General features: G+C 36.4%; 2 long non-coding RNA genes across 2 annotated transcripts; both read left to right on the top strand.

Annotated features, from left to right (window-relative positions):
- Positions 1 to 583: 583 nt before the first annotated feature.
- LOC132111201 (uncharacterized) lies at positions 584 to 2,822 on the top strand. The gene is made up of 3 exons (XR_009424756.1): positions 584 to 1,046; positions 1,532 to 1,728; positions 2,577 to 2,822. It is a non-coding gene; the product is annotated as an uncharacterized LOC132111201 (long non-coding RNA).
- Positions 2,823 to 5,639: 2,817 nt separating this feature from the next.
- LOC132111200 (uncharacterized) lies at positions 5,640 to 9,745 on the top strand. Its single transcript, XR_009424755.1, has 2 exons — positions 5,640 to 5,816; positions 9,631 to 9,745. It is a non-coding gene; the product is annotated as an uncharacterized LOC132111200 (long non-coding RNA).
- Positions 9,746 to 11,103: the final 1,358 nt, after the last annotated feature.

Below are 11,103 nucleotides of genomic sequence, written 5' to 3'. Positions count from 1 at the left end.
CGATACGATATCTTCTGGGATGCCGAAGTATCTGAAGACATGGTTGAATAGTAGTTCAGCCATCTCCATGGCTGTGGGTAGGCCCTTTAAAGGAAGAAGACGACAGGATTTAGAAAATCTATCCACTATGACTAGAATACAGGTATTGTTATCTGAAGGCGGGAGATCCGTAATAAAATCCACCCCTAGGTGTGACCATGGGCGATTGGGAACGGGCAGAGGATGGAGCTTGCCTGATGGAAGATGGCGAGGGCTTTTGGATATGGCGCAGCTGGTACATCCATTCACGCACCTTCTGACATCCAAGGCCATGTTGGGCCACCAGAAGCATTCCTTCAGCAACGAGAGGGTTTCATTGACACCCGGGTGACCAGTGCCAAGTGATGTATGAGTGGAGTGAATGAGTGGAGTGCGCCGTGTCCTGGGGATATATTGGTGTCCCGGTGGGCAACCCGGCGGGGTGTTGGTAGTTGGATCGGTAGGAGGTGTGTGTGTGTGTGTGTGTGTGTTATTCCTGTTTGTTTATCCATTTGAATTAAAGCAGAACCAGGATGTGTCAAAAAAATATTGTGATAGAACCCTTGCTCACACAATGACTTCTTTTTAAAATCATTCATTTTTTTTATGATATTGTGATTGCATGAATCAACCAGAGCAGCATTTACTTTACTTCTTAGCCTAGTAGTTATTCATATTATAATATGTAGTTTGGTGATCCATTATTTTTTTATTTGTTCTTCTCTTTCTCTGCAAATTCCTTAATCCCTGTCCTTTAAAAAAACAGCACCTCATTACATAAAAAAGGCACTTTTAAGAGCCACATTTGTCTTGTTTATTGTCTTATTTGTATTTTTTTATTGTCTTGTTATCTCTCCCTCTCTCCCTCTCTCTCTCTCTCTCTCTCTCTCTATCTCTCTCTCTCACTCTCTCACTCTCTCTCCATCCCTCTCTCTCTCCCCTACCATCTGAGTGGTGGTTGCTTTTTAGAGGGAGCAACTGGGTTGCTGCCTCTTCTTCACTCACTTTAATCAACTGAAAGTGTAAAGGTCGGGATCAAAGAATATAGATTAATTTGTTGGTGTTGTTTTAAGTGCACATTATACCAATTTAATGGATAGAGACTGGCATATAATACATGGTTATTGCACCAAATTAAATTTGCAGGAGTCTGCACAATATAGGCCAACCTATAAGATAAGATTGCTGTTTGCATGAAGTCTAAGTAAATCAAACTTAAGTTTTGTGAGGAATGCCGGTATTCAAAGATGGTTTATGACTACAGGAAAGCAAACAGCTCGCTTGACAACTTTATGTTTCAGAGTTTTTCTGCACTTAAACAATTTGCCAGCTTGCAAACATCCAGATCTAATTTTACCTTTGATAATGTTAGAAAAGTGATACGTTAGCAAAACCTACTGCTGTATGACACATGTTAATAGATTGACTAGCTCTGTCTTTCTTGTACTTATGTGTGTTTGGATCCCTGTATGATATTTAATATTTATATTTTTTCTATGGGTGTACATTTCAGAATGACAAAGCCAAAATTCAGGCCTTTGCCCAACCTGCCAGGTCCGTCAGCAGGTTAACCGCAAAACCTGCAGTGCTTGTTTTGCCATACTGCCAAGCAAGCGGTTATTAAAAACTGCAAAAATGAATGATGACTGGGGCCAGAGGGTCATCAAAAACAAAAATGCATCTCGGGTGGTGGCCTCTGCCCAAATAGCTGTAAGTAAAAATGCTCATGCTTCATTTATTGAGTGATAATCAATATTAAGCCTAAAGTACATACAGTATTTGGTACCATGTTTGTTGATGGACAGAAGACATAGCAGCCATGCTGTGTGCTGTGTATCAAGCTTCACATGTGTGCCTGGATGTTGGAAGTTGACACATATTGTCAGTATGAAATTTTAAAGAGACAGTCGCTTTAAAAACCACAACATACATCCCTATTTAATTGCTTTTGCAACACATGACACTCAAGTGATAAATGTACATCACATTCAAGTTGCTCTGATAAACAGTTTGCCAAAAAGCTCCCCATACACAATATGTAAAGAAACATTCATTTTATGCAGGTTTACTTCTGTTGTGAAAAACAAATCTTGAAAATGCATTGGTGTACGTATGTACATAAGTAGGCAATATTCTAGCCTATACTTCTATCTTAAACCTATCTAACCTATCTTAAAATACTTGTGCAACTGATGGCAGGGACTAGGGATAGGGATGAACTATGAATCAAGTAGTACACCAAGTAAACTGCCCTGTTTCTGATTCAAAGTCAGTGTGGAGTAGACGCCATCTTCATTACTGTCACAACATCTGATTAATTATTTTCAAAGAAAATCGAGTACTGACAGTTACAATTTAAGAAATACTCATGAATTAATATTTCTGTTTATTAATTTTACAATATGTCTTTAATCATCACATACTTAACACTTGTTGAAAGCGTTAACAAATATTATTTTGCCAAATTAGGTCTTTAAATAGTAGATGGACTGCCATATATGTAGTAATGTAGCAACAAAATATATTGGAAATGTGTTAATTACTTTGTTTCATTTCAGGTCCAAAAACTTTCTGCCTTGGGCTATATGCCCATATTATTTATCAGCCAGAGGCACAAGGGCACAGGCAAGTTGATGGCAGATGTAGTAACGCATCTGCCACCGACGCAAAACAACACGCGTTTCTTAACCAGCATGAAGAGGGCATATGACTTCATGATCAAACTGGATGGTAAGATAAGTTTTATGTATAGTTCATTAGTGTTTGTCGTTGATTTCTTTGACAATTTGTACTGAAGTCATATTTTTGCTAACTTGTCTTGTCTGATTATCTCATATTGTCTCATCTTTCAATCCAAATGTGACAAAACAGAAACACTGAGCAGTAGGTATCAAACTTTTTCAACTATCAACCCTCTCACAAGAGCTACCCCTTACGAAAAAAAAGTATACTTCAAGTTAATTTTATGAAGTATACTTAAGTAATGTTCAAGTATAATTTTAAGTATTCTTTATGTAGTAAGTATACTAATATCAATGTGTACTTGTAGTAGATTTGTACGTGTGCTATTTCAATACTGCTTGGGACTAAATTGCCCCACTTTTAGTATATAAAAGTATACATTTAAGTGTAATAAAAGTGTAAACTTTAAGTACACAACTAGGTTTCTCATTTTTAATGCATCTTTACTACAAGTAAATTTATAAATACTAGTAGTTTACTATTTTAATACAAGTGGTACATTTTTTAGTTTATGAAAGTACACACTCAAGTAAACTACTGCAAGTATACTTGTTTTCTTTAAGTGAACATAACATTATACTGATCATGAGGAGGGTCTGCATGCTTTAAGACACTTCATATCTGAGAGAGCTGATACAAAACCTCCATCTCATTTTATTGTACAACTTACTGAATTTATTATTCACAACAATGTATTTACATTTACTGATAAATTGTACAGACAAAAAATTTGAGTACCCATGGGTTGCTGTTTTTCACCAAATTATGCTTGTCTTTATTTTGGATTATGGGAGAAATTACATGTACTCAATCCGATTAATCCTTTTCATCATTGCATTACCTGGTATGGTCGTTATATAGATGACTTACTCTTCATTTTCAATGGAACTGAGACTCAGGTATTGAAGTTTCACCAATACCTTAACTCTATTAATAGTAATATCAAATTATCTATTGAATATTCTAAACACAAAATTGACTTTTTAGATTTGACCATCTCTATTGATGTAGATGGTATGTTACACACCACGATCTTTAGAAAAAAGACCTCTAAAAATACTCTTCTTAGAGCTGATTCGTTTCATCCTCCACATCTTATTGAGAACATACCATTTGGCCAATTCCAACGTTTACGCCGTATTTGTGATGATAATGTTGATTTTGAGAGACAGGCGGAAAATATGTCAGAACGGTTCATAAAAAGAGCTTATAATTCAGACACTATTGCTCGTGCACGTTCTATAGCCCAATCATTAAAACGTGCCGACACCCTTATTAAGAAGGTACACAAAACAGACACTCAATCTCGCCCTTTTTTTGTCACACAATATAGTATGGAGGCTAGAAATATCAAACGTATTATTTTAGATAACTGGGCCATTATCAAGTCTGATACTGTACTTCAACAGATTTTCCCGCAACCTCCCTTGGTGTCGTATCGTAGAGCTCCGACACTTCGTGATAAATTGGTTCATAGTTATCTTCCTCCTGAGAAAAAAGAAAATTGGCTCAAGAGACCCATTGGTTTATATCGATGTATGAATCGTCCTCATTGCAGTAACATTATCCCATCTAAAAACTTTGTGGATTTTAAATCCTGGGACCTGTGTATTTTTCATTCTATATTGCTTCCCCATTCCCAGAGCACCTACTACGAGTTCTTATCTCACCGGAGCGCCGGGTTGAATCGTTTTCTATTTATAACATTATACTATTTCTATATTATTTTGCACTTGCCGTGTACTACTGTTCAAATGTAGATATTATTTTTTATACTTGAAAAATACATTTAACTGTACTTTAATTTTAATAACATTTTATTAGCTTCATGCTTTCTTTTTGTCCACACTTGAATGTCTGTAAGTTTCATAAAGGCAACATTTTAAACGAAGAAGTTGAGAAAATCACATTTTTGTTAAAGACTGCGCCTAGATTAAATTCAGAACGATGATCAAAAAACAGATGGAGTAGATATAGTCCAACTACCCCAAAACTTCAGTCGTTTTCTCTTCATGTGTTACGCTTCATTTCATTTGTTAATATTAAGCAGTTTTGATTTACAAGCTGTTTAATATTTGATGATCACGTTATTCTACATTTGCGTGAGTAATCTACTATCACTTGGTTCAGCTTCTTCTTCTCGTGTGTTTTGATCTGGAGTTTCTGTACTAAATGATGTGCCATAGTGCATCCTATCGTATAACAGTGAAAACATGGATAGCTGGAAAATTCAGTCAATGGTGGGGAAACAGTAAAGTAGAATTAAAGTAAATTCTGATGTACTGATGCCAGTGGACTAGCCTAGACAAAATTTCAGAAATGCTGAATTAGAAACATATCTGTTTTATATCAATATTCTAAACAATATTTTCACAAGTTTCATAAGACTGTATATGAAAATTATGTAAAGAAAAAAAGTTTATTTAATAGGCTACTCGATCAAAACCGTTAACAAAACTAAAAGCCTATTATACTTTGAATACTTAATTATATGTTTAAGTATATCTCGATCAAAAGATAGAGTACAAGTAAAGGCCAAATATAATTGGACTTTTCTCTCAGTATAAGTCAAGTACACTTAAGTGTAATTAATTGTATTTCTACAAAGTACATAAAGTATATTTTTGAGAATTATAAAATTTTATCATAAAGTATACATTCTTATTATTTGTTTAAAATAAGTATACTAATAGAAAACTTGAATTAACTTTTTTGTAAGGGACTGTAAATCCTAAACAAAAACAACAATGCAAATGGAATGCAACAGCATATTCTTATTTTTTATTGAGCTTACAAAAAATACATAAGTACTCTTGTCAACTAAATGAACATCATAGTGTACTTAAGTACTTGAGTACTTATGCCAAGTAACGGCAGTATAGAGAGCTAAGTAAAAACATCATTATTTGAATGGTAAAACCATTACAGTAACTTCACTAAACTGATTAAGTGTGTCTTTGTGTGTGTGTGTGTGTGTGTGTGTGTGTGTGTGTGTGCATGTTTCTGCAGGGGAAGGCAGCAGAGGTGAAAGTGCGCTGGCTACCTTGCTCTTCCTGGTAAGTGATGGCTGATGTAATTTAATCCATAGCTACACACAGTCTTAGTGTTTTAAAACCTGGTCCCTTTAAGCCTTCAAAGTGAACTTTGAAGTAAAAGTGGGACTGCTAATTGTTTTGGGCACAAGGAACTATCTAAGCATACTCGGATCCCTTTTAAAGTGACCTGAACCAAACACATGAGAACGTGCACACCAGCCTTCAAGTAGTCATCTGGCTCAAGTTTGGTGATATGACATCTGAAGCAAATACATTCTAACCTGTTTGCCCCATACATTTGCTAACTCTATTTTGTTTATTTGGGTTATTTTATACGGTGTTTGCCATACAGCAGTTATTTTTACAAAGTGAAACCTCCCATTATGAACCAAATGTAGTCCAATTTAAAAGGCCTGTGAACAACTCTTTTTCTTTGTGTTCACATTATGAGTTCATTTAAAGATGATGCAGATCACTTTCTAGTCCACTTCAGCTCTGATGGGGTCTTAAGCCCAATTCATATTTACATGTAGATGCAACGCAGATGCCTTTGTTGTGCCATTGCATCTTTGCTGACCCCCTCTGCAGCCGACATAGAGGCCTTTAACCACATTTCTGTGCCCACCCCTTTGTGGTGAGTATTTGTATAGCAACACGGTTAAGCGATTTTAAAACTTCAAATGGTTGACTGTGGGGATTAGGGCTGTCACTTTTGTGAAAAAAAGCATTTTCGATTTTTAAGACATAAGTGTTCATTGAATCGATTGTAAAATCGATTTTCCATGTAAAAAAAAAAAACCAACGCACCAATAAAAAGAGTCTTTTTTAACAAATTAAATTAAGATAAATTTTAAATTAAGATGGGTATTTGGCAATAACGAAATTAAGATAAAGGATCCGCCGGATTTGCATCTAGCAGCTGACATTTAATAAGAATAATGCCAACATTAGCGTATATACTCTGTCCACATTATGCATTTAAGACTCAATGAATATTTAGTTATCATTTGAAAAACCTTAACTCACAGAGATTAGGCTAAGCCTACATGTTTCTGTGGAGGAAAATGATTGAATCCACTGTAGATGGCTTCAGAACGTTCCTGCGCTCACTGATGGTGCGTCATTATTCACTCATTATTCTCATTATAAACATGTTCAAAACTTTTCCAAACCTCAGACTTTGCTTTAGTTGCTGGTGCAACCAAAACATAATCGCCAGAGGCCTCCGTTACACCTATTCATCATCCATTTTCGCATCTTTCTCGCGCTAATCGAAACACATCACATGACCGCTCGTTTACCTCGCAAACCGAAGCGCAAGCCCGAGCCCGAGCCCGTGTAAGATTATTTAAATAAAGCCCGAACCCGACCAAACCCAAGATCTTCAGCTCTAATTTGCAAGAAGGTTCGTGCAGAATAGCAAACAGCAACAAGAGTGCAACATTCTCGAAAAAATATATATGCAGAGGGGACTGCTGCCATAACATAAATGAAAAACATCACTGCAGGCTTCAACCCAGCTGCATTTATGATTTAGGCAATTCAAGGCAATTAGGCTGCGCAAGGTGGGAGTATTACTGCCAATCTTTCATCACAAAAGCCGCTCGCTGTCAGCTGGCATTGCTCGCTCCTTTTCATAACTTCATAACGCTTTCGACGTCACTTGGTCTTATAGGCGCGTATTTGCTGGTATTTTCTGTCTAGCTTTCTAGCTTTGTGAGTTTTTAATTGTTTAATTATTTAAAAAAAATTAATAGTGTACATATTTGGTTAAAATCGATTCCCTATTTTCATTTTCGAAACTTTTTTTGGTTGGTCTGATCGATTGTGCAATCGATTTTCGAATGAAAAGTGACAGCCCTAGTAGGGATGACTGTGTCCAAGTGACTGAGTCCAGTTTTCACTTGGAACAAAATGACTGCTGCTTGACAAACGCCATATAAAATAAACCAAAATAAATTATCAGAGGCAGACAGAGTACACAGTTTCTTTACTTGAGTAAAAGTACAGATACCCCTTGCTAAATTTTACTCAAGTACAAGTAAATGTACTACAGTCAGATGTCTACATAAGTAAAAGTACTGAAGTACTTGTTTTTAAAAGTACTTGAGTACAAGAGTACATTTTTTCTAAATATTGCATTACTACTGCCACAGTGCTTACATTTAAGTACAGAAACGTCCTACGTGGAGTTATGAATAATGTTAATGGTAATACCTTGGAGAATGTAAAAGGAATGGAAAGTAAAATCTTTTTTCATCTTTTTACTATGTTGCTTTATTTAACATTTCTCACTTGCCCACAAGGCAATAGCACAATGGCAACGCTCTGACAAACCTCTGCTAGAGTTTTTTTGCACCCACATTTGAACCTGACTGTGTTTAACACACTGCATACTCAAGAACATCTAAGCAAATGCTCAGCTTACATTAATGTGTAATATCAGAAAAGAAAATTCAGCTAACAATTGTGTGTACATGTGAGTTTCTCTGTTTTTTCATCAATCAAATCAATAAACCTGAACCAGCAAGGAAGGCAGTATAGCAATGTTCTGACACACCTCTGAACCTGTCCATGTTATACACGCAGCATAGAAGAGAAAATAATAATGATTAAAGAAAATCAGCTAATAAGCTGTGTTTAGGTCAGCGTACAAAGAAGGAAAAATTAAATTCAGCTCATTTGAGTGACAGTATTAAACCCCATCCTCTCACACTGACATACAGGCGAAGGCAGGAGAAAATACTTTCAGCTGAATAACACCATTCTCACACACACAATCTGTGTGTGACAACTCTCTCTCTGTCTGTGTGTGTGTGTGTGTGTGTGTACTGTACTTCAATTCAATCAAATGTCATAAAGTCTTTGGCGGAAAGCTAAAGGTAATTGCTGATAGGCTGTCCCAATCAGTGGCGCCTGCACAATCCAATCACGTTTGAGAGGAAAACGAGGGTCTCTGAGATTTTTCTTGTTTCTTTTTCATCCGTCCACACGGAGACGCATTTCTGTGAATATGCACAAATTCTTTATCGGATAGACGTTTCGTCCACACGGATATGCCGTTTTGGAAGAGTGAAACGGATGTTTTTTTAAACAAGTGGATAAATTTGAAAACGCCGCCTTTGCGTTTTTGTTTGGACAGCGAATCCATAGTTTCTGAAACGATTACGTCATCAGCCCATGTCTCGCCCCTAGTCAGACACCGCTACTTCATGTAACAGCAACAAAAACATGAACAAAGACTGAACGATTGTCTTTTTATTAACTAACATTAACACAGATTAATAAATGTATTGTTCCATGTTCGTTTGTGTAGCACGCGCAAGGTTTATGACTATGAGCATAGTCCATGTCTTCTTCTCCATTTTAAGTGTATCTCTGTGGCAGAATTACAGCGCCACATGCTGGTCTGGCATGTATACTACATTGTTTTGTGGTTTCATGTGGACGCAGATATTTCTTGAGACGAGAGAAAAAAAATTTTTTGGATTGGGGTAAACTCCGTCTCCGTGTGGACGGGGCCGAAGAAGTAACGGGTACTTACGGTTATGTATAGAAATGTAGAGGAGTAAAGAGTACAATATTTGCCTCTCAAATGTACTTGAGTAAAGTCATGAGTACTCCCCAAAAATGATACTCGAGTAAAATTGTATTAAAGTACTGTACTCAAGTAAATGTACTCTGTTACTGTCCGGCTCTGTAAATTATCCAACAGAAAAAGGGTAAACCTTTATTTTTCAGCTTCAGATGACATATCTTCAAACTTGAGCAGCAAGACTAGTTGTGAGCTGTACTGTATATGCTGTGTGTAAGATGACTTTTGGGCTCTTTACAGTGGCAGAGTCTGGGAGGACACCTGGGAGCCGGCCAGCAAATTCGCCTGATGGCTAATACTGTTGTACTATTTGTTTTGTATATATTTGTCAATAATTAAATTCACTATTGTTACATTTCATGATTTGTTTGTCAATCATTGACTGCACTGAATAATTAATGTGTCATGACTTTGTGCTGTATTTGATGGGAAAAGTGAGACGAAAGTTGCATGTAGTGACAGTCAAGTCACCTTTATTTACAGTATATAGCACTTTTTACAATACAGATTGTATCAAAGCAGCTTCACAGTGATAACATGAAAATAATACAGCAAAGTTTCTTTTTAGAAGAAAATTACATCCTCGTCCACCTTAAGGTAGATTAGCAAGCCAATCTAAGCAACTAAGAAAGCCAAAGCCAAGGCAACCAGAACAAGTACCAAATTGGCATTATACTAACTGATGATGAAAATTTTAGTTAGTATTGATGGTAATTTTAGAGAAAAGTAAATGGTCTCCTATCCCTGGTGACAGGATGTATTACTGAATCCTTTTTTACCTCTGATCTGATTTACCAGCATACAACACTGTTTGTTTTTGTTATCATGGTTGTCTGTTCAGAACAATTATGAGAATTCTTAAGACATTTCAAACATTCCCAATGAAGAGAAGAGGCACATTTATCAATTTTCATCAATGGTACATGGGTCAGCAATGATTTTTCAGGCTCAGGCCATTTTTTCATATCCTTTGCCTCATACAAAGACAGATTGGTGTCGAATTTCACAAATAATTTCTTCATCATTCCTCTGTGTCAACAATCAACATACAGTATGTGCATGACACAAGGTGATCAGACTTAAGAGATCGGAGACATGAGCCTGAGAAACTGTTAAAGCCAGAAACAATTCCAGTTTGGGCATCAATATAATTTTAAAGTCTAATGTCTTCTTGTCATAAAAACAGGGAGAGAGGTAGGTTTCCTATGTTTCCCTGACAATAGGGAGCGTTCCAGGACACTAAGGACATCATCTGTTCACCCTGAATGACTTGACTGTGGGCCAGTTTACTAAGGCCCATGACTGGTAGGAAATCTAAGGCCTGGTTGTGCAATGTGGGCCACATGTGGCCTGATGTGCTATTTAATCTGGCAAATGTGTTCATGATCAAAGGCTTCTGATCTTAATTGTCAGGAAAATGTTGCATTATACATAAAATAAACTCAGTTTACACTCACACTTACTTGTTTAAATTTCTGAAGAAAAACCTACTTTTTACTTCTTACAATTTTATTTAATCTTGAAAAGTACATTATATTTTTACTTTATCTTATGCACATTAAATATGGTAAACAGAAGCTCAAACGCGTGTGTCTGATGTGAGGACTTATGATCATTGTTTTCATGCATCAAAAACACACATTTCTACTTCAATTATGACTTTCATCAGGTAAATGTGTGGCTTCAAAAGTTCACCATCAAATCTGAGGAAGC

The sequence above is a fragment of the Carassius carassius genome, chromosome 30, assembly GCF_963082965.1.
Source record: "Carassius carassius chromosome 30, fCarCar2.1, whole genome shotgun sequence".
NCBI classification, from domain to species: domain Eukaryota; kingdom Metazoa; phylum Chordata; class Actinopteri; order Cypriniformes; family Cyprinidae; genus Carassius; species Carassius carassius.
The sequence above is the reverse complement of the archived record's forward strand: the minus strand, read 5'-3'. Positions and strand labels throughout refer to the sequence as shown.